At 34.2% G+C, this 25,388-nt stretch overlaps 1 protein-coding gene across 1 annotated transcript in view; it reads right to left on the bottom strand.

Annotated features, from left to right (window-relative positions):
* Positions 1-25,388, bottom strand: part of FBXL17 (F-box and leucine rich repeat protein 17) — a 549,569-nt gene that overhangs the window by 316,653 nt on the left and 207,528 nt on the right.

Genomic DNA, 25,388 nt, shown 5'->3' with positions numbered 1-25,388 from the left:
GACACAGAAACATTCATTCCAAAGAACACCTGCACCCCTATGTTTATAGCAGCACTATTTACAATAGCTAAGCTTTGGAAACAACCCAAATGGCCACAAATAGATGACTGGATCAAGAAGATGTGGTACATATACACCATGGAATATTACTCAGCATTCAAAAAAGATAAACACATGCAATTTGCAGCAACATGGATGGCGCTGGAAGGGATCATGCTCAGCGAAATAAGCCAAAAAGAAAAAGAAAAATACTGGATGGTCTCACTCATAGCAGGAATCTAGAAAACTTAAATAAGGGACCAGGAAAATGAATAACTATAAGAAAGTGAAAATCAAAATCAACAAAAAACTATGAACCAGAGACACTTTTTTGGGGGTGGGGGGCGGGAGGGGAGGGATGGGGGTCAGAATGGGGGGTTGCAATTGTATGGGGGAATATAAAAATAAAATTTATTATTTAAAAAAAAAACAAGATTTACCAAAACCTTACATGTTGTTTTGTCATTCAAAGGGTCATAAGAGAGATACAAGAGCCTCAAAACCAGAAATACCTAGTCCACTCAAGGCCATCAAAGAAAACAAGGTGGTGGTAGCGAGTAAGTGGCTCATAAAGACAGGTAAGGGAGAAGCTCAGAAAAGGGGGACAAGACAGGGTAAGGAAGAAGAGAAAGCAAGCATTCAGGCTCTATCATTACTACCCCCATCTGTTTACTACCAGCATCTACACGCACCTGGCAAGTAGGACACCTATTAGCCACAGTTCCAAAACTGCAAAATGAAGGGGTTAAATGGGTTGTTATCAGAAATTTTTATTATAAGAATCTGTGGTCAAAATGTTCAGAATGAGTGTGTAGCAACATTGCAACTTCTCAATTCACAATATTTCGCTAGTCACAAGTGGATTATTCTAAAGTTTATTAGTCTATACTTAAGTCATTTTGTACAAATGTGAAATAGTAAAAGCACTGAAAATGAGAACAATGGAAACCCAAACACACTTTGGTGCTCATTACTGGAAACTTGATTATTCCTGAGAGTAGGATAATACACTCATCTCAGGAAGGAGCCCACGGGAGAACTATCACTATCCCAATAAAAGCAAATGACAGTTCTCTTAAAACATTACACTTTACACAGATAAAAAAGGCACATATGATCTATCTGACATTGTGTTATTTGTATTTTTATTAACAAAAATCTAAGGAAAGAGTTAAGAGAGAATTTGATGTTACATTCCTGTTATTCAGATATATCAATAATCAAATTTGGAGAGCTGCCAATAAAAACAGAATAAACATCATTAGCATTTTAATAAACCTGCAAGCTACAACACTGGAAAAGCAAAGCAAGACAGAGCAATGGGCTATTAGTAGATGCAGTGTCTTCCCTTCCGGCAGTCTGTCTTTGGCAGTCCACAATGCCTTCCCTGCCCCAATTCCACAAAACACACACTCTGGGGAGACATCTCTATTTTAAAAGGAACTCTCCTGCACTGCCAGTGGGTGTGCAAACTGGTCCAACCATTATGGAAAGCTGTGTGGAGATTGCTCAACTTCCATATGATCCAGCAATTCCACTCCCAGGTATTTACCCAAAAGACACAGAAACATTAATTCAAAAGGGCACCTGCACCCCTATGTTTATAGCAGCACTATTTACAATAACTAAGCTATGGAAACAACCCAAATGCCCAAAAATAGATGACTGGATCAAAAAGATGTGGTACATATACACAATGGAATATTACTTAGCAGTCAAAAAGATAAACTCATGCAATTTGCAGCAACATGGATGGAGCTGGAAGGGATCATGCTCGGCAAAATAAGCCAGAAAGTAAAAGAAAAATACCAGATGGTCTCACTCATAACAGGAATCTAAAAAACCTAAATAAGGGACCAGGAAAAAGACTATAATAAAGTAAAAATCAAAATCAACAAGCAACTATAAACCAGAGACACACTACGGTGGGGGAGGAAGGAGTAGGATCAAAACAAGGCGGGGTGGGAATTGTATGGGGACTATAACCAAGATGAAAATGCATACATTGCACAAAAATGATGTAAAAATATACATAAAATTAAAATAATAATAATAATAGAAACTTCCCAGAGACCTGCCCAAATTTGTAATTTAAAGGAATGTGTTGTAGAAATTTTCAGAACTAAATATAAGCAACCCGATTTTTAAAATACTTTAAGAAAATGCTTATCTCTTAGATATAAGAAGCATTTTGAGAGAGTCTGTGTGTGGTTTAATATAACTAAATGGTCCCAGATAACAGATTAAGGAAAATGTGCTAAGAAGGTAGGAAAAATTAAACAGGGGAGGAACTATAAGCAAGAGATGAAGATCCAGGCTCTTGTAGGCAGAAGGTTGAATTAGATGTCCTTTGAAATTATTTACAAATCAGATCATCTTGATTCTTGGAATTTATCAGTGTCAGGATTATATATAAACACTCAATGTAAACAATTTTCAGACATTAGATTTTCTTAACTAAACTAGAAATTAGAAGTTAAATGCCCCACTTCTTTAAATATTTTGAACTTTATTTAATGTCCTACTAGCTGTTATCTACATGCGAGAATATGTGTGAGAGAAAATGCTATGTTCTGAAAAGTGCAACTCACTGAAATATTTTGGATAAAACTGCAAGAGAAAAACATTTGAAAAATGTAAAGAAGCTATATATTAAAGGGCTTTATTTTATGACAACATAAGTAGGCACTGCTGTTTTTTAAAAAAAAAATAAAACAACTCTCCTTAGGAATTTGAATACTTTGTCTATTTAATCCAGAAGAAACATTTATGAAAATATATAATAATGAGTACACTGTCTTATTTCCTTTAGATAATGGTGAGAACTTCAGTGACTAAAATAAACAACAAGTAACCTTCAAGAATCTGATAGTGTCTTCAGTATGATTTAAGACCTTCACTGTCAATTTGCAGGAAACCATGAGGCTACAATGGTGATAAAGCATTGATGATGGATGATACCACCCAAGCTACCATTTTAATAATGAACTAATGATTCATACTCAAGGTGCTTTTGAAACATGATTAAGCCTCCAAACATTTCACTAAAGTAGACTCTCAATGCCTCACTATTACAGAGAACTTAAATAAGACTACCAAGGTTATAGAGACTCAATGATGAAAGTATGGAACAAAAAAAGAAAACAAAAACGCAAACACAAAAAAACCCACAAAGAACCCCAGACTTCCAAATTCTACTGTAAGTCCTAGTCATTAGTATTGTGAAGAAGCTTTTCACAGTAATTTATTTCATTGCTTTGAATCTAACTGACCTTCTCTGGTGGCCACTGGCAAGTGTTTGCCAAAATGTCAGTGACCAAAAAACTCCTTACAATGCCATGCATTATAAGATGAATATGTCAGGAATCAGATGAAAATGTCATCCATGACACTAACAACAGTAAAGAAAATATTGTACATATTTAAGGAATGGAAAAAGATACAAACTAAAAAAGAAAAAAACTACCTGAGAAAATGTCATCAAAAGTGACGTCACCAAGAAAAGTAAACTAGACCTCAGTTAGGGTAGATGATAAAAATTAAGTGTGGGGGGGGTGAAGGGGGGAGGGGAATTACCTGAGAATCTAATGCTCTGTAATGGATCAAAAGGAGGAAGACTCTTTTTACAAACACTTGTGGAAAAACTACATATCATTTAGAGATCATCCTGTAATTCTTGGGGGAGGACAGGAGATGGGAGGCGACAGGGCTGAGCACCTATGAGATCTCTTCAGCTCTGAATCCCAAAGTCACTTGCTTCTTATTTGCATGTGAAAATGAATGGTATAATTTGTGAATGTCAAAAGTAGTCACAGCAAATTAAATAGAAGTTGAACAAAAATTCCCTTCTTATTGCCCTTAAAATAGAAAGTCAAAAGTTGTTGAATTTCCCACTTTGAAATCTTTGGAAATAAGTTTCACAAAGTACAAATACTTAAAAATCAAACAACCCAGTTGGAAGTCTACCCTTTTGAAATTAAAAGAAACATGTGATTTCACTGAGAAAACTGCTTTTATACTCAGACTTTGGATATTTATTCAAAATGGATGTGGCATGCAAGTGTGATTATTAATAACAATGATTGCAACTCATTATTAATGATTAGAAAATATTTTTTGTACATTCTGGAATTTTCATCTATCTGTATGTGATTGGCACTTATAAATAATAGCTTTAGTAGAACTTTAAAAATAACACTTTTGAAATACCTGCCTGGGGATGAACTGTTTTGAAGATTAACCACACTCCAGATTTAATGCTAGGAAGTTTGCTTCACCTAGATGCTTAAAGGATACCATCTTCCTAACAATGAAGTGAAATCAATGCTAATATGAGCATTAATAAAACATCAAGAGGTGTATGTTAGAATTTCCTGCTCTTTTGGAATACTAGCCTATCTTCTCCCCCTTGCATACTCTCAAGTCCACTAGTGTGACTCATCACAAATTCTAAATAACAAATTCAATGTGGACAAATATATCCTACTTAGAGGACTGAAATATAATATAGAGGGCCTCCATAGGGATTAAGTCTCAGCACTGTCACCTCTGCAGCCTGAGTTCAATCCCCAGCCAGGGAGCTGAACCCAAATATGGTGCAGCAGACATCTCCTGTCATGCCCGCTATTCACCTCAGCAGTAGATCCACTTGTTCTGCTCCCTGTCCTGTTCCACTCTGTCTCTGGTGGATCCTCTCACCCCTGTACCTCTGGCCTGCAACCCAGTTCTTCTACAAAATAAATAATATTTTTTAAAAGTCACAAAAAAAGAAATATAGTATACATTGACAGTGACAAGTCAATAATGATAAATGTAACCATTCCAATTAAACACAAGAAAAACACTGTCAATGGGGAAAGAATCAGAAGTAAAACATACGTGCATTCAATAAGCACAAGAACGTAACATTGAAACATTAGCGTGGCCTTGTGTCTTTTCAAACAGCTACATTTTCAAAATGGTAGATGACCGCCAAGCAGCAGCATATCTGTGTGGATGTCTGTCTGTCAGGGACCATTTGGTGATACTTTATCCTTTCCCTCCTTTAACAAGTTTCACTGTTACATACTTCTTGGAGATGCATGGCTGTCAAGAACCATGACAAAAATCAACAAATTAAAAAGCCCTCTATAGAATAGTTATGTCTCAGTACTGGGGAATAAACTTGTAAAAGAAAAATTTTGGTGACAAAAGATAGACATCCATTTAAAAATATAAATTCCTAATTGTTTCTATATAATTCTGGTGAGACCGCAATATACAAAATACTAATTGTATGAAAAGTAAAATATATTTATTCAAAGATAATTATCCCACAAATGTACATAAATCTGTAGAAATAAAAGTCTTTTTTCTTCCAAATTTATTAATAAATTTAATGAAGAAAATCAAGGCATTGTCTTCACACATTTTGTCAATACCTTTACAAATACATTCTTGTCACAGGATAGCATGTTTTCCACGGTTTTTCCCCTTCCCCTCCTCCCACTCCTGTTTGTTTAAATCCAGTAAGGTTAATATGTTGTCAGTAAGCCAAAAAATGTATCCATACTTCACACATAAACCACCACTCTATGTTAGAGAATTCAGTGTGTGCCTCTTAACTCATCAATTACACTTAGAGCATTTCTAAAGGCTGCATTCACAGCCAGAAATGAACTCGACTATTTTTTGACTTGTTTTGACTTATTTCTTGACAAACTTGAACAGTTCATTTTTTTCTCTTACCTTAAACAGAAGTAATAGACGCATATGTCACTAAGTTTGATTGTCATCTAATCAATCAAAACACATTCACTAGGCTTCTGGTTAGGATTTCAGGAATATGGAAAAGTCCACAATTTACACATTTCAATGCCTATGCTGTACCATTCTAACATACTTATTAATCATGTGAGTGTGATATCAAAAAACTAGCAACAACAAATGTTGGCAAGGATGTGGTGAAAAAGGAACTCTCCTACATTGCTGATGAGAGTGCAAACTAGTCTAACCACTATGGAAAGCTGTCTGGAGGTTCCTCAGTCTACTGAAAATGGAGCTACCATATGAACCAGCAATTTCACTCCTAGGTATCTACCCAAAGGACACAAAAACACTGATTCAAAAGAACACCTATACATCTATGTTTATTGCAGCACTATTTATAATAGGTAAAACCTGGAAACAACCCAAATGCCCAAAAATAGATGACTGAATCAAGGAGATATGGTATATATACACAATGGAATATTACTCAGGAATCAAAAAAGATAAACTCATGCCATTTGCAGCAACGTGGATGGAGCTAGAAGGAATAATGCTCAGTGATATAAGCCAGAAAGAAAATGAAAAATAGCAGATGGTTTCACTTATAGCAGGGATATGGGGGAACCAAATAAAACATCAGTGTAAAAAAATAGCAACAGTACAAAACACAACAAAGCAAAACTAGCCAATTATAAATCAGAGCCATACTGCAGGGGAGGAAGAGGGAGAGGGATCAGAGGGAGGGAGAGAGGAGCACAGGGGACTGTGGTGATGGTGCATGGGTGTACTGGTGAAGGAAATTCTATGGGGACTACACCTGAGAGGGCAGAGGGAAGCAAATATTGTTTAAAAATGAACAATGATGTAAAAATTAAAATTTTTTTAAAAATCATGTGAGTGTGTATCAAAACTAAAAGAAGATAATGCAACTTTGTCTCCCCTCTTCCCATATATAAAATTCTCTAGATATATATTCGCAGAAAAGAAAATATTTGTCTCTATAGAATATCAAAATACTAAAGCTGGTAATTTAATGGAAAAAAGGATTAATCAAAGGCAAAGACAGGAATTCAGTTTAAATTCACGTTAAAATAAAAAGAAATTTCTTTCCCCAAATGAAACTAGTTTTCAAACACCAAAATGAATCATGTAAGAAATGCTCCCAGATTTTAACAGGTAACATATATGTGAGGTAGGTATGATTATTGTTCTGCTATGGCAAGTGACATGATTAGCTTTGAAATATGTTAGAATCATTAAGTATTTGTTGGTTTTTTTAATGCATGGTTATTAAGGTGATAGTTAAAATTAAAAGCACTTAAAAATGAAAATACTCTCACTTCTATTTGTGGGATCTGTGATAGTTACAGTACCATTACTGCCAACATGCCACAGAAGTTATATCTTTACAGGACTTATTAGAGGACAAATAAGATGGAGGCAATAATAAAAAGGTGATTAAGTCTTAGCCACAACTCTTTCAAGGAAGAGTTGCCTGCTTTATACTTCTCCCTAACATCACCACAGAGTAAAAAGGGATATATTCTTAATACCATGAAACACCCACAATTATTTTTAATTTATATGAAATCAAGGCCTTGTATTCATGTATCTAAAATTTGTATTCACACAGCCTCTTTCAAGGCATTTATGAAACAGAATTGTCTTCTTTTCCAAAGAGTTCGTTATTCTAAATATTCATAATTAAATAGTAATACAGAAATAGCAAATGGTTTTATTGCATAATATTTATTTTATTTAATGATTTATTTTATTATTGATGTTATAATGCTATTCGCTGGCACTTACATTGAATAGACTTTTGGTAGGTTTAACTGCTTATTGCTACCAAATGCATTTTTAAACTCAGACTAAGTTGCTGGAGGTCATTGGATACATGGAATTTAGGTCAGCAGATCTGCATTCAATCCTGACTCTGCACTTTCTAGTTATGATTGTCAGCAAGATATTTTACCTCTTTGAGCCTCATTTTACTTCATCTATAAAACAGAACATAATGAAACTTATGCCATAGAGTTGTGGTGATAATTATAAAAGATAAAGAATGAAAGACTCTTGGTACCCTCTCTAACATAAGAAATTCTCAACACAGAGCACAAAGTCACACTCTCAATTATTGATTACTGTATAATACACAACAAATTTTAGCAGCTTAAAAAAAAAAAAACAATCTAATTTGATCACAACTCTGTGGGCCAGTATTTGGATTGGACTCAGTTGAACACTTCCGCTGGATTTTGCTGTTTTCATTCACGAACTGCAGGAATCTGAAGGCTTAACCAAAGCTAGATGCCTTTTGACAGTCACACTTCCATGTCTAACAGAGGCTCCTGACTAAACCTTTATCTGCATGTGGTCTCTCATTCTTGGAGAGACTAGTATGGGCTTTTCAGCTGGTGGCAGCACACCAGAACAAGAACAGAAGTTGCAAGACTTCTTGAAGTCAGAGCTTGGAAGGTCACAACATAATTACCACCACATCCTATTAATGAGAGCAAGACACAAAGCCAGGCCAGCTACAAGGGGGAGAAAATCAGATGCCAACTCCTGAGGAAGGGTAGGCAATGTCACACTGCACAAAGGCATACATAAAAGGATAAGAAAAATTTATAGCTATATTTTGCAATCCTCTAAATTCTGAACAGTGACAAATTTTTGTAGCACCTATGCTATGGTCCAAGTAAAAATAATCACAAAGTGCAAGATTTGAAGGCCAAAATAAAAGTACTAACTTGACTTTTCACCCAAACATTGTTGTTCTACTTCAGTCATAGATGTTAAAAAAGACCAACATACAAATCCAGTGACGTAGCATTATTTAGGTTTCTTTGTTTGTTTTTCTCGGTTTTAAGAGTCCTCAATACTTTTCTATTTCATATAATCAATACATTTATTTTCATCCAATTAGATTTTTTTTTTCCTTCAACAAGCAGCATTTTGATTGAATATTCCATAATAAATTGTATCACCAAGAAATCCGGGTTGAGTTTATAGTGCTTCTAGGAACTATGAAGTTTGTAAAAGAAGAAAGGAGGGCCTCCCTGGTGGCGCAGCTGCTGGCACCCTCCGCAGCACCGGTTCGATCCCCGGCTGCCAGCCGAGGGTTCCTCATGGAGCCCAGACCTCTCCTGCCACCCGCTGCGCCCCTCAGCAGTGTATTTCATCGGTCTGCCTGTTCTGTTCCCTGCTCTGGCTCTGATGAATTCTCTCACCCTCCCACACTTCTGACTGTACCCAGTGCTTGTATAAATAAATAAATAATCTTTAAAAAAAAAGGAAAAACATGTTGTGAAAATTACATAATTTGGTTTTTCCCACGAAAATGATCACTAGAGGAAAAGTAACTTTTGTGACTTAGTTGCATTTTAATAAATATCTTTCTAAACTGTCACAGTCACAAAAAGTGACAAGATGATATTTGCTAACCAAACTTTTTTTATAATATTTATTTTTATATTCCCCATACAATTGCAACCCCCTTATTTTGACCCCAATCCCTCCCCTCCCTGCCCCCCACCTCCCATAGAGTGTCTCTGGTTCATAGTTGTTTGTTGATTTTGATTTTTACTTTCTTATAGTTATTCATTTTCCTGGTCCCTTATTTAAGTTTTCTAGATTCCTGCTATGAGTGAGACCATCCGGTATTTTTCTTTTTCTTTCTGGCTTATTTCACTGAGCATGATTCCTTCCAGCGCCATCCATGTTGCCGCAAATGGCATGAGTTTATCTTTTTTGAAAGCTGAGTAATAGTCCATAGTGTATATGTACCACATCTTCTTGATCCAGTCATCTATTTTTGGGCATTTGGGTTGTTTCCAAAGCTTAGCTATTGTAAACAGTGCTGCTATAAACATAGGGGTGCAGGTGCTCTTTGGAATTGATGTTTCTGTGTCCTTTGGGTAAATATATAGGAGTGGAATTACTGGATCATATGGAAGCTCTATGTTTAGTAGGTCCAGAAATCTCCACACAGCTCTCCATAGTGGTAGGACCAGTTTGCACTCCCACCAGCAATGCAGCAGAGTTCCTTTTTCTCCACAACCTCGCCAATATTTGTTGTTGCTAGTTTTTTTAATATGTGCCATTCTCACTGGTGTAAGATGGTATCTCCTGGTAGTTTTGATTTGCATTTCCCTGATGACAAGTGATGTTGAACATTTTTTCAGATGCCTGTTGGCCATTTGCATTTCCTCTTCAGAGAAGTTTCTTTTTAGCTCTTCTGCCCATTTTTTGACAGGATTATTTTCTTTGTTGTTTTTGAGTCTCATCAGCTCTTTGCAGATTTTTGTGATCAGTCCTTTATCATTAGTGCTGTGTGCAAAAATGTTCTCCCAGTTGGTGGGATTTCTCTTTGTTTTTGTTATTGTCTCTTTTGCTGTGCAGAAGCTCTTTAATTTGATGTAGTCCCAGCTGTTTATCTTTGCCTTCGCTATCACTGCTTTGGGTGATGTGTCTGTAAAGATGTCTTTGATGTGCATATCACATAGTGTTTCGCCTATATTTCCTTCTATGTATTTTATGGTTTCAGGTCTTATATCTAGTTCTTAATCCATAGAGAACCCCAAAAACTCCACAGAAAAACTAATTCAACTCATCAATCAGTTCAGTAAAGTGGCAGGATACAAAATCAACACGCAAAAGTCAGTAGCCTTCCTATATACAAACAATAAATCTGAAGAAGAAGAAATCCAAAAAAAAATCCCTTTTATTATCGAAACAAAAAAAAATCAAATACTTGGGAATAAATCTAACAAAAAAGGTAAAGGACCTATACAAAGAAAACTATAAAACACTGTTAAAAGAAATAGAAGAAGACACAAAGAAATGGAAAGACATTCCCTGTTCATGGATTGGAAGAATAAACATTATTAAAATGCCCATCCTACCAAAAGCAATATACAGATTCAATGCTATTCCAATCAAAATTTCAATGTCTTTCTTCAAAGAAATAGAACAATTATTGATGAAATTCATATCGAATCACCAAAAACCCCAAATAGCCAAAGCTCTCCTGAAAAAAAAAAAAGAAGGGAATGGAGGCTTCACACTCCCAGACTTCAAACTATGCTACAAAGCCATAATCATCAAAACTGCATGGTATTGGAACAAGAACAGACACACAGACCAATGGAATCGAATAGAAAATCCAGAAATAAACCCACAGATTTATGGTCAACTAATCTGTCACAAACGAGCAAAGAATATGCATTGGCACAAAGAAAGTTTGTTCAATAAATGGTGTTGGGAAAACTGGGTGGCTACATGCAAAATAATTAAGCTTGACTACTACCTCACACCATACACAAAAATCAACTCAAAATGGATTAAAGAACTAGACATAAGACCTGGTAACCAAACTTTTACTTCTAGAGTCACAGTCCTTAATAGAAAAGAATAATATCTACTTGCTCAATTTCACGGTGTAGAAAATGACACTGCACACTCAATGGTAAAAATGCTTGTCATGGAAGAAGAAAGGTGAAAGAAAGAGCTACGTGCTTTTTGACAATATGGCAAATAGAAAAGCAATTTGGGGAATGTCTAGGTCACCAACCAATGATTTTTCTTGAGCTAATATTGGTTTACAACACTGTATAGGATTCAAAGGTATAGATAGACTCACACCTCTTCAAATGTGTGCTACCACCCCACACGCACCAGCAAGGCACCCATATTACTCCACCAGAGTCCACTGGGAACACTCCCCAACCAGCTCTCCACCCTCCCTCTGCTCTTTTAGAAGTGTCAAGTCTACAGTCATATTTCCAGGGTTTGTTTTTGATTTGATTTCTTTCTGACCCTTTGTTTTTCTATATGCCAAATATAAGTGAAACCATCCACCATCCAGTACTTTTGTCTTTTTGATTTATTTCACTTAGCGTAACTCTCTCCACTTCCATGCATGTTGTCATAAATGGTAAAGTTCATCTTTTTGTTCCTAGTACATTGTGCAAATACCCCATATCTTTTTTTATCCACTCATCTGTCCTTGGGTACTTGGGCTGTTCGCCTAACCTGGCAATTGTAATGGTGATTATAACAGTGCTACAATAAACATTAAGAGTATATATATATATATATATATATATATATATCCCTTCAAATTAATGTTTTTGCATGCTTTAGGTACATACCTAGAAGTGGAATTGCTAGTTTGTATGGTCGATCTATTTTTAATATCTTGAGAAACCTCCACTTTGTTTTTCATCAGTGCTTGACCAGTCTTCTTTCCCACGAACCATGTATGAGGGTTCCTTTTTCTCCATATCCTTGACAATCGTTGTTTCTAGTCTTTTAAATAAGGGCCATTCTTACACATGTGAGATGGTATCTCTTCTGATAATTAGTAATGATGAGCATTTTTTCATGTGTCTAATGTAATTTGCCTTCTTTGGAGAACTGTCTAGCTCTTCTATTTTTTGCTCAAGTTCTTTGTTTACTTTTTGTTGAGTTATATAAGATCCATATAGACCACAGATATCAGTCTCTTATCAGATGTATGATGTGCAAATATATTCTCCATTAAGTAGGGTGTCTTTCTGTTTTAATGATAGTTTCTTTTGCTGTATGTTACTGTTTTTGATATACTTACATTTATTTACATTACCTTTCATTTCTCTTGCTATTGGAGATGAATTCACAAAGAAATCACTGAAGTCAATGCCATGGAGTATTTTACCTATAGTTTCTTCAGTGTATTTTACTGTTGCAGGTTTTACCTCTAAGTGTTTAATTCATTTTGAGTCAACTTTGTATATGTTATGATATAGGGGCCTAGTTTCATTCTTTTGCATGTGGTTGTCCAGCTTTCCCAATACAATTTGTTGAAGAGATATTCATTTCTCTAATAGATATTCCTTTGGAATAAATTAACTATTCATAAAGGTGTGGGCTTATTTCTGGGATTTTAATTCTATCCCACTGGTATACGTATCTATTTTATACAGTTTGACTACTAAAGCTATGTAATACATTTTAAAGTCTGGTAGTGTGATAGCACTTAACTTCTTTATTTTTTCAGGATTTCTTTGGTTATGCTGGGTCCTTTGTTGTTACATATGCATTTGGTAATGTTTGTTCTACTTCTTTGAAGAACACAATTGAAACTCTGATAGAGGTTACACTGAATTTGTGTGATGCTTTGGATAAGGTGTCCATTTTAACATGCTAATTCTTCCAACACATGAGCAGGCAATAATTTGAAGAATAGATTCTTAGATATACCATTTTTTAGCTTAAGATCTCTTGCAAGATTGTGTCATAGAGAAACAGAAAATCAAGTAGTTTTCAATCTTAAATTGTTGCTGCCAAAATTATAATACTCCATAGAGGAAAACTTTAATAACTTGAACTTGTCCATTTAGTTTTTAAGACATTTTAAAATCCCCATTACATTATGAAAGGCCAAATAGAAAATACTCTAGAGAAAATGTCCATAGTTGGTGCCATATTTGGTAGCTAGGCATTTTTCTTTCTATCTGCATAAGACACCTTAGTATACATTATTGAAATTAGATAATTCTAATTGATAACCGCAGTGTTAAAGATAACCTCAAGCCATAACTTAGCTATATCTAGTAAATGTCTAAAATATTTTTATTTTGATATAATTATTTCAAATTCCTACATGGGTGATATTTTATATATATATATATATATATAAAATATATATGTTCAAATGGAATAGTTGTCACTTTTGAAAAACAATGACTATTCTAAAATTCTTTAATTATATTGCTTACTAATCTTAATTGCCCCAAATTCAAAAGACAGTTCCAAAGTGCATCTTGAACAAACAGAAAAGCAATTAGCCTAAATTAATTGCTTTGCTGATGTAATTTGCAGTAGGTATGCTTGGTGGTTTTGAAACTCCTGCCAGTGCTTTCACAAGTTGATGTTCTGATGATTTTTTAGCCTATTTTTGCTCCAGAGCAATTAACCAGATAATTGTTCTAATGTGAACCTGGCCTTAATCAGTACGTTTAGGTTCATAGCAGCAATTAACCAAATATTAAACATATATTTAAAGAGAAGCACTTAAAAGTGCTACAAAAAAGAGTTAGGGAAAAACTTGCAACATTTTTCCTCATGTAGTCATACTTTTCTCACCAAGAAGCAGAAAAGGCTGTAATTGTCTCCTCTGGCTCCTTTCAATTAATAGGAGGTTATCTTACATATGTAAGGGAAGCTAAGTTTCTGGTTCTCCCTTTAAACATCTATTAAAAGGGCAAAACTCAATGAGTCAGCATTAAATTCCTATTTATTGTTCAAAAAGTGAGGCGCTGGCTTGCAGACAAATAGCATGCAATACATAAAGTTAGCTTTATCTGAATCCAGACAATGACATTAAATCCTCACTTTATTAAGCATCAACTCTACTCAGAAATAAATAAATCTGGAGAAAGAGGACATTTGAAACAATTGCCCGGATTTCAGTCAGAGTTCAACCAAATTTAAAAGATTTATTCATCTTACAAAATCAGCAGTTATAAGTCTCTCAACACAAGTTTATTAAATTACTTTTACGGATGGGTCCTGTGTGAAGTGCCAAGTGCTGAGGTAGAGGAGAGGACCAAAGGAGATGACACAGGTACCCCTGACAAGAAGAGAAAGCCATAAACAAAACATGGCGCAGGCATCAGAGGGCTGGGCGCGGATTCAGTTAGAGGACAGAAAGTAACGTTTCCTCACAACCACCATTATTATTTCATCTATTCTTTAAATATAAGGAAATCCACATTCATTTTAGGGGAAATCATTAGTAGAGCAACAGAGTTTGTTTATGAGGCAGGTTTTCTGCCTTTAGTAAGCAAGAAGTAATATTAAACTACCTCAAATTAAATATTTTATTAGTTGAGGAATGATATGCATAAACCCTTCTGCTTTCATCAGGCAAAAGGATCAGGCTGAAAGTTTTTTGTCATTCTTCATGATTTCATTTCTTCTTTCTTAATTTCTGAAAGAACTGTCACATAGAAAACAGCCCAGGCACAAATGTGTCGGGTCTGCCATTATTAATTATTACCAATCAAGTTCCAGCAATTTCTCCTCTGGTTAAACATGTGTGTACCTATCTTCTAAAATATTTCTTTATGCCACTGTTCATAAAATATTTTAGGTTGAAGCAAAATCCCTTGTACTGAATTAATAACTAATCACAGGAGATATTTATCATCTCAAGGCTTTTACAAGAAAATTGTCAGATTTAATCACCTTTCTCATATTTTCACTATTTACTGTGCTTCATTTATCATACATTTCAAAACTCTGACAACAGTGAGTTATTTTAATTACCATTTTTAGTTGGAGATTACAAATCCTGAGAGAGTGGTAGAGGAAAAGATGGTCAGAAATTTGAGCAGTCAATAAACTATCATCGCTTTCATCAATAAATGAAGATTTTCTATGTTGTTGGCAATTGTAAGGTTAGGAAGTCTCCAAATCCATGGGTATACAGAACTGCATTTATCATTACACAAAATGTGTTCATTCTTTCCCACAATTTCATCACAAATTCTGATTTCATAATACATAAAGCATGTTTTCGAAATGTGCAACTAAATGCTTAATATATGTTTACACATCTTCATATGTCTACAAAACACAAAAGCAGTAGAAACTAGAGTTATATATCTAGGAGTACCAGTAATATGATTCAAAAGCTTTTTTAATTATTAATTATCACCATTATCATCATCATATGCAGAAATGTTACTTATTACTAGGAACCAAAGACAAGCAGAAATTTTAAATTAAAATTATATCTTACAACTACAAAAAAAATTCACATTATTGTATAAAACAAAATAATGTGAACAAGGAGAATTAATAAGTCATTATCACTCATATCAAATTCAGTTTCTATGCCATCTCCAGAACTGGAATTAAAAACTGGGCCTCAACAGACATATGAAAAAATGTTCAACATCACTTGTAATCAGGGAAATGCAAATCAAAACTACCATGAGATACCATCTCACACCAGTGAGAATGGCACATATTAAAAAAACTAGCAACAACAAATGTTGGCGAGGATGTGGAGAAAAAGGAACTCTTGTGCACTGTTGGTGGGAGTGCAAACTGGTCCAACCACTATGGAGAGCTGTGTGGAGATTTCTGGACCTACTAAACATAGAGCTTCCATATGATCCAGCAATTCCACTCCTAGGTATTTACCCAAAGGACACAGAAACATCAATTCCAAAGAGCACCTGCACTCCTATGTTTATAGCAGCACTGTTTACAATAGCTAAGCTTTGGAAACAACCCAAATGCCCAAAAATAGATGACTGGATCAAGAAGATGTGGTACATATATACCATGGAATATTACTCAGCATTCAAAAAAGATAAACACATGCAATTTGCAGCAACATGGATGGCACTGGAAGGGATCATGCTCAGCGAAATAAGCCAAAAAGAAAAAGAAAAATACCGGATGGTCTCACTCATAGCAGGAATCTAGCAAACTTAAATAAGGGACCAGGAAAATGAATATAAGAAAGTGAAAATCAAAATCAACAAAAAAACTATGAACCAGAGACACTTTTTGGGGGTGGGGGGCGGGAGGGGAAGGATTGGGGTCAGAATGGGCGTTTGCAATTGTATGGGGGAATATAAAAATAAAATTTAATATTTAAAAAAAAAAAAAAAAAAAAAAAAAAAAAAAAAACTGGGCCTCCCTGGTAGCGCAGGCGGTTGAGCACAGTGCTGTGGAACTGTCTGCAGCTTCTGCAGCGCAGGTTCGATCCCGGCCAGCCAGCGAGATACCCACATGGCACAGCAGACCTCTCCTGCCTCGCCCACTATTCCCCTCAGCAGTGTATTTCAGTCAATCTGCCTGTTCTGCTCCCGCTCTGTATCTGGTGAATCCACTCACCCTCCTGCACATCTGGCCTGTACTCTGGTTCTTGTACGCATGAATAAAATAAATTTAAAAGAAAATCAAAGCAGATAGAGATACACAAAATTTTCTTTTACATGATTTTACTAACTTAAATGCTGCTGCACTATATATATATCAATTAATATGGCCTTTAAAATGTTGTTTAGGAGGTGTCCCTGGATGTGCAAGGGGTTAAGATGCAACCTATGAAGCTATCTGCAGCCACTAAAGAATGAGTTCGATCCCTGGCCAGGGAGATACCCACATGGCGCAGCAGAATTCTCCTGACTTGCCCGCTGCTGCCCTCAGCAGTGCATTTCAGTCAATCTGGCTGTTCTGTTCCCCACTCTGCTTCTGGTGAGTCCTCTCACCCCCACACCTCTGGCCTATACCACAGTTCTTGAACGCATAAATAAATAAATCTTTAAAAAATAAAATAAAATGTTGTTTAATAACTAAAGATATTGAATGAGCCAATATTAAACAACTAAAAAAAAAAATCCTTTAATTTGAATACACCAAACAAATTGGAAATTTCTATGGGTTTCTTGGAGGTGGGTATGTTACCAAAGCTTGCATCTGAATCACATCTGAAGAGGTAGGCTCATATGTTCCCTGAAACACATACAATGTTGTAAACCAATGATACCAAACAAAACAAAAAAAACAGAAAAAGAAAAGTCATCAAACATCACTGGATAAGTTTAAGGTATAAGTTTCTTTAATGTGAATGCACCATAAATTTCATCTAAGCATAATTCCATAAATCATTTTATCAGTAAAACTTCATCACCTTTTGCAAAAAAACTTTTTTAAAATCATATACACTAGTTATAGCAATTATTTCTTACCAAAGGTACTGAAATTTTCAGTGAGGTTAAATTTCTTCTTTTTAACTCAGTGACAATTTATTCAAGAAATAAATCCAGTATTGCCATTTAATCTGCAATTAACATATTTGTTAATCTACAATTAACATATTTTTTACAACAGACAGGGAGTGGATATAAAATATTTGTAAAAATAAATATACATAATTACATGCTTAAATAAATAACCTATTCAAAATTGATTTTTGTAGAGGATTTCACTCATGTGGAATATAAAGAAACAAAACATAGGAACAGACAAATCTAAACCAAAGAAGAAAAAAGAAAAAGAAAGAAAGGAAAAAAAAGAAAGCAAAAAACAAACTTAGAAATCTGACTGTAGAATTAAGGTTGCCAGAGGAGGAAAGGGTCCCTATGGACTATGGTAGAGGGCTATAGAGGCCTTGGTGGTGGTTGTGGTATGGTAACCTATGTCTGAAGAGTGTGAGCTCATAGCTTTAAATCATATACAGAGTTTAAAACAATGCTATCTCAATGAAATACCAAAAAAAAAATATTACTGTATTTTAAAGACTTCATTTTTGAAATTCTTTTTTTTGATATCAACTGCAAGTTAGGTATGGTAAACACAAAAATGGGCTAGATGTTCTAGAATTTAGTAAGAAATATAGAGTATTTACAAATGGCATTGTTGCAAAAAATTGCTTTTTATTACAAAATCATCTGTATAAAAATCTACAAAGCTGAGATTGCAGTAAGATATCCAAAACTTGTCACTTCTCAGATATCCCATAGGGAAAAAAGAAGGTAACATTCTAATGATGTTTGGAATGATCAAGCACAAGCACAGAGGTCAGATGTCGAGGTGGATGATGTAATTTATCATCCAAACCAGGACACACTGGAACACAGAAAGATATAGTAGCAGCACAAAGGCTGAATTTGTTTAGGACAGAATCCTAAACAACAGGCATAGGCCAAGTGCCCTGAGCTAATAAGGACATTAGATCATATAATTTTGAGGCAGAGTATGGTCCTGGGAGACAGTGAAGCCCTCATGGTTAGAATTAGACTTTGAAGATACGCAAAAATGGGATCCATTCTTGCTCCCACCACTAGTATTTGTGAGATGTCAAACTTTTCTAGTACTGAATTCCTCCATTTAAAAGTGGGGCTAATAATTTCTTCCTTAGAGTTGTTGTAAAGATTAAATGAAACAATGTGTGCAAACACTTAGCACAGTGCATGGCACAGGTTATAATATTTAGTAGCTATTATTAGCTGTTGTTAAAAGCAAAAGAGAAAATATTATATACAATATGACCTCATTGGCACTAGATAAACTAATCATAGTTTTAAAGAGAAGTTCTAATAAATTTTGTAGATAGCTAAGAGGTCTGAATAATAGTTACTCCAAAACCATACTATTCTTCCAGGCATGATCTTACAAATCATTGTGAATATAGAATAAAAGAGAGTGCCAAAAATTATGTCAACCTCAAACAAGTACCACTAAGCTCACAAACACCCCGTTCTGTCCCTACATCCCTCCCAAAACTCAAGTACAATCAAATATATTTCATTATTTCTTTTACAAAAATAAAAATAGATATCATACAATAAACACAAAATTATGAAATAGATTACTGAAGCAAGCTAAAATTCAATTTTACTAAAGCACTACACTAACCAGTCCAGCCACATTATTAGACATAAAAAGTATGCAGACAAGCTGCTCTGCATGCATTCTACACAGGCAGGATAGAGCTGCTATAAATACCACCATGGAGTTGCTTCAATAGTCAGCATTTTTTTTTTTTGCTGCCTCTTTATTTCCAAGTTTTCAGGCTTTTATAGGAGAAAACTATTCAAACTTCACACTCAATACTCCAAGGTGAAAACTATGCCTCTCCTTCAGACCATTTAACTTTAATAGAAAACAAAATATTCTCAAACTCAAATTCAACTAGGCCTGTTAGATGTAATGGATAGGTTTGTTCCCCTTGGGCAATTTTTAAACCTAAGTCTCTAGGAGAATTAAGTAATATTAAGGGATTGAAATGAAATAAAATTCTAAGCCCACTGTGACATGACATTCATAGGAAGGTGGCAGATTATCCACTCAGTCGTCGAACACTTATAAATACAATATATAACATATGTTCACAAAACAATTCTTGGAAATAAAACACAATGGGCACTCAGCAAATATTTTATATCACCAACACCTGCTCAAATCCTCTCTGAACTTTATTTCTAAATGTCACCATTTTTTATTGAATCAATGGAAATTTGAAAGAAGAAACAGAATAAACATCCAGAGAAGATCAAGGGACTTAGAAAAATCTTTATAGAAAGCCTCATTGAGTTTTACATGAGCCAGGGTGCTGTCAGTCTCCCTTAAAGTGGTGGTGGAGTAATCTGTCACACCACAACTTCAACCTGTGCACACTTAAAATAGACTGTGAAATTCATTTACAAGAAGACTACACACCAAAAAAGAAGAAAGGATAAATTATGATTTTTTTCTTAATGCAAAAACATAGGAAGCATGAATCTAACACCTAGCACTACAAATAAATTCTTTTTAAAATAAATAATTTTAACTCACAGGCTTGCAGTTGGAGGGAATTTTTAGTAAACTAGTTCAACTCTTTACAATGAAGAAAACTTTTTTTGATAACACTCTTATTTGCACACTAAGTGGGAGTGAGTTCTCCATTTTAGAAGGCAGTCAATTTGAAACTGACTAGGCATGGTCTTACAGGTTCTAACTTATTTTAAGCAGAAATCTATTGCATCATGCAAATTCCACAAGTTGGCCAAAGTTATAATGCCTGAAATAGTGAAGAACTAATTTAGGTCGAAGAAATAACTTTGTATTAGCTGTTAATATATTTTATCAATCTCCCTTTAAAAACAACTATTTGGCTTAAAATAAGAACAATCTAATCTGAATTTTCATAAGGGAGAATTCAAATTGTAGACTGTGTGGGGGTCAGGCAGATAATGTAAAAGGCTAGATAATGCCAGGTGGGAATAGAGGAAACCTGGAGAATGGCCACAGAGAACAGTCCATTCCTCATCTTGTAGAGATATTTGCCATAAGAAAATGTAGGTCCAGTGTTGCTAGATCCACATCATTTCCAAGAAAATGTCCAAATTAAGAATTTCTGTGTGAACTATTCCCATTTTTAAAGTGTGAGTAACTAATTCATGTTTTAAAATACTGCATAGGGCCAAATAAAACAGTTCTGTGCATGACTCAAGTGTGGCCTTCCAGTTTGCAACTTCAAATGGTGTTACTTTAAAGCTGGATTTAAACAGGAAATATCTGCAGTTATTATTTTAAACACTCATACATATAAAATGAAATAGCAACATACTGTAAATATTATTTTATACTGAAAGAAACTGGTCACAACAGTGTAAGATTTTAAATTCTCCAAATTTAGCAGGTCCAATGAAGCAACAGCCCTTACTACATATGATTTACACAGCAAATTACTTCCTTGAAGGACGTGTCATTACCTATCAATATATAATATATTTAACACATTTACCTTTAAAAACCTGAAAATTCAAAGAATAAATGTCTAGCTAAACAAGTTCAGTGAGTGGGGAACAGAATTTACTTTAACAATCAGATTGGCTTTTGTTATCTTTCCTGACTTAAGCTGGAGTGTGCTATGGAATCATTCACTTCTCTGATATTGCTATCCTCTGCTGCTATAGTAATTCATGAACAAGCCTGAGGAACTGTCAATGGAAGGATCATATAGTTGATAATGGATATACAGATCTTCTGATTCAACTTTTTTTCAGGGTTAATGCTAAAAATTGAAAATGAAGAGATTAATTCCTCTTTAATACTAATTTAAAAAGTAAAAGTGGCTTTTGCAAGAAATCTATTAAAATCAATTAGACTTCACTTAATTTTTCTTGGCAAAAAACAACAAAAGACCCACTATAAGTATATTACTATAAAAATGCTAAGAGCCATACAGGCTTCTCACATTATCATTTTTTAACATCCAAAGCATATTTTCTTTGGACTTTGCAACAAACATACAAAAAATGATGAAGAACAAATGTTAAATAAAAAAAAATTTATATCAAATACAAACAAACATTTCAATAAACTCAGAATCAGAGAGAGCGGGGCAGACATAACAACCAGATGTTTAATTTAAATCACTGATAGAAATAGTCAGTGTCCTCTTTTCATAAGCCACTTGAATTTTATTTGTATTCAAAAGCAATGGTAAATGTCAAATGACTACTAGACCAACCTTCTGAATGAAAGAAAATATCATGCTGTTTAACTCTCTAAACACACAAAAAAATACTTTAAAAAAAAACAAAGATGAAGAACAAAGTGTCTTAGTCACACAGATCAATTCAAGAACCACAAAATGCTAAAAGGTACATGAGCATAGAGTAAAGGCCTTTAATTACTACATATTTTTAAACTTTGAACTTTAAAAAAAGCTTACAGATAGGAACATTTAAAATTCAGAACAATTCTTACATATAAAGATTTGAGAAGAGTATCAAACTTCATCTACATGTGAGGAATCCTTTATTAAAGCTAGCAGTATTAAATAAAGATTTTTTTCATATGGACTATTTATAAAATAATATCTAAAAGGTTCTATTATATTTCCATTATGACAGAAAATGCAATTTAAAAAAAAAATCTTTGTATAGATGTCAATTTTGTGTGAATCCCAGCTACAAAATGGAAAAATAACTCATTAAATTGCTTTTCTTATTTGTCTTCACCTTGTTTTTATTGCAGCAATGATGGGGGACAAAAACAACAAAAAAGAAATCCACTGGAAAAGCTAAGGAAAGTTAAACAAATGACCTAAATTTAATAGGAATAGTATGACCCCTGCTGAACAAAAGATGTTGAAAGGATAAGTTGCACACAGGAGTAAAGTGCCTATCAATTACCTGGTAATAAAGGCTACTTTCCTCCTCTTTATCCGTGTAAGGCTCACTATTAACTCACTCATTAAGTCTTATATCACCTAAGAAGAGAAACCTTTGAGAGCAGCTGGGATTCAGTGTTCCACAGTTGAGACACAGTACCAAGTATTTAGTAGGGGGTTAATAAATGCTTCCTGATTTACTAGAGGATAATAATAATGAACAAATGCAAAATGGATGCTAATTGACAGGCTAAATGCATTAGTGTATTCCATTGCCCTCTATACAAAAGGTGACTAACCCATCTCAGCTAAGTGCTGAAATAATAATTAAGTCTGATGGAAAGTCCTAGATTTATACCAGTATAATTACAAATATTACTTAGCTTAGTGATAGACTATGGCAAGAACAATGAGATGAGTAATTTAGATGATACTGCAAAGTGGGTTTTAATGTTTGAAACTTCTATTACAGTACACAGGATAAGTGCAAGTAGTGTAATTAAAACCTAAGAGTCTAATCTTTAAAACTCTACTGTTCAACCTCATTAAAATGCATGTTTTCTCAATTAATCCAAACTTTTCCATTAAAAACATAAAAATACACTTTCATTCCTTGCAAATAAATCTCTACATACATATATTTAGGATCAAATACCAAATACCCATTACAGTTAAGTAGGAAAAAAGTGATTGAAATAGCTGAGGTTTTAAGTGAATGGAATCTAACAAAGGGAAGACAAGATGGGCTCTCTGTGGTAACAACAGATGAAGGGTGGTATCCTACATGTCTAAAATACAAATAATGATGTAAACCAAAGTTACCCCAATAAAAAGTTTTTAAAAAGGAAAAGGGAAAACAAGGCAAAGATAGGGCTGTTCATCTTTCATTTGTAAATCCCCATTATAGCTATGTAAGAATTTGAAAAGCTAGAAAATTAGAAATCTCTGAAATTCTTAATTTAAATAACACAAACCTAAACAAAATGTTTACTTAGGAAATAACCTTTATAATCATATATGGACTGTTCTCATTTACCTCAATACTCCCCAATTACTGACACTTCTACACAAGCTAGGTACACAGAAAATTGCTGAGGAATGAAAATAGATGACTGGGTCAAGATGTGGTATGTATACACAATGGAACATTATTCAGCAATCAAAAAGATAAACACATGCCATTCACAGCAAGGTGGATGGAGCTAGAAGGAAATATGCTCAGTGAAATAAGCCAGATGGAAAAAGAAAAATATCAGATGGTTTCACTTATAGCAGGAATATAGGGGAACCCAATAAGACATCAGTGTAAAAAGATAACAACAGTACAAAACACAACAAAGCAAAAACAGACAATTATAAATCAGAGACATCCTGCAGGGGAGGTGGTGGGAGAGGGATCAGAGAGAGGGTGGGAGGAGCACAGGGGACTGAGGTGATGGTACATGGATGCATTGGTGAAGGAAACTCTATGGGGACTACACCTGAGGGGGTGGGGGGAAGCAAATATTGTTTAAAAATGAACAATGATGTAAAAAAAATTTAAAAAATTAATTATTAAAACAAGAAAATTGCTGAGGAATGAAAGGCAATTATTTTCATGAGCATTTTGCTACAGAAACAGTTTTCTCCTTCAAAATCGATGCACTATTGAGAAGCTTAATTCAATAATAAACTTACACTAGACACCTAAAACACAAGATAATATTTCATTATGTACTTATGTTAGATGCTAAGAAAAATACTTAGATTATTTTTAAATTGCCATATAATTGGCTATGTAGAAGAATGTTTACGTGATTTTACTTTTAAATTTTTATCAAATTTTCTTTAGATTTTAATATACTTCACACAGTGACTATTAATCAAAAACATCAAACATCTTTTATAAATGATGACCTCGTGTCCATTTTAGACCAGCACATTTTTCAAAGACAATTTTACTAAGAAAGAGGCGAGTCAAAGGCTATCTCATAATTTGACAAGTAATGCAGTTATTTAAGAAAATGTCATTGGAATTTCACAAAACTGAGGAAAATGAAGCTTATATATTTTTAAAGTATAAACAGAAATTAAAAGTGAAGCAGGGGGATGATGACCTGACCTTGTCCTGTATTTAAAGCATTATCTGAAACTTATCCAATCACTACTCCTATTTGTGAAAAAATATTTATAACTAAGCAGATTATAACTTTGGTGGAAACAGTGCTTTCTATTTTGAACACACAATATTTTTGTCAGTCTATCTTAAAAAAAAATAAACATTCTTGACAAATTCTGGACAAGAATCTTATTGGATACCTATATTTAAGAACTGACTAAACTACAGCAGTATCATAGTAGTAGAATGCTGTTTATGTAATATGAAATATAAAAAAATTATTTTCAAAACTTCTTCCTTCTTTTTTCTTTCATGCGATTTTTCAAAGAAAAATGAGTTTATCATTGTTTATAAGAAAAAACTATGCATTTTACACATTTTACTTTACATATTAAACTGTCCAGCATGTGATTTCCATTTTCAAAGCAAATCATATTTTTATAGAGAACAAAGTGGCATCATTGAGAAGGATGTTTGAAATAATTTCTCAGAATCATTTTCCTTGAAAGTGAACAGTAAAATGACCACAAAGTTTGCAGAAATATTAAAGTGACAATATAATATATCCTGAGTCGGCAACCAAGAAAAATTCAACAGATTGCTGTTGTTATAAGTGTTAAGGCAATAATTTATAGTTCAGCACAAAATAACCTTTTTGCAGATATATGTGATAAATGGATTAAAAGCATGAATGTATTCAATAGATCACTTCAAAATTTAAACATATCTGTTTGAAAAGGCATGCGTACATTCAAATTTCCTTAAAGCTGACATGCCTTGTTATAATGATAATTTGTATTTGGTACATCCTTTCCTTTGGAAAAGTACTTT

This window comes from Talpa occidentalis, unplaced genomic scaffold (genome assembly GCF_014898055.3).
Source record: "Talpa occidentalis isolate TD23 unplaced genomic scaffold, MPIMG_talOcc4v2.1 talOcc4.6, whole genome shotgun sequence".
Lineage (NCBI taxonomy): Eukaryota > Metazoa > Chordata > Mammalia > Eulipotyphla > Talpidae > Talpa > Talpa occidentalis.
This window is presented reverse-complemented; position numbering and strand designations above follow the sequence as displayed.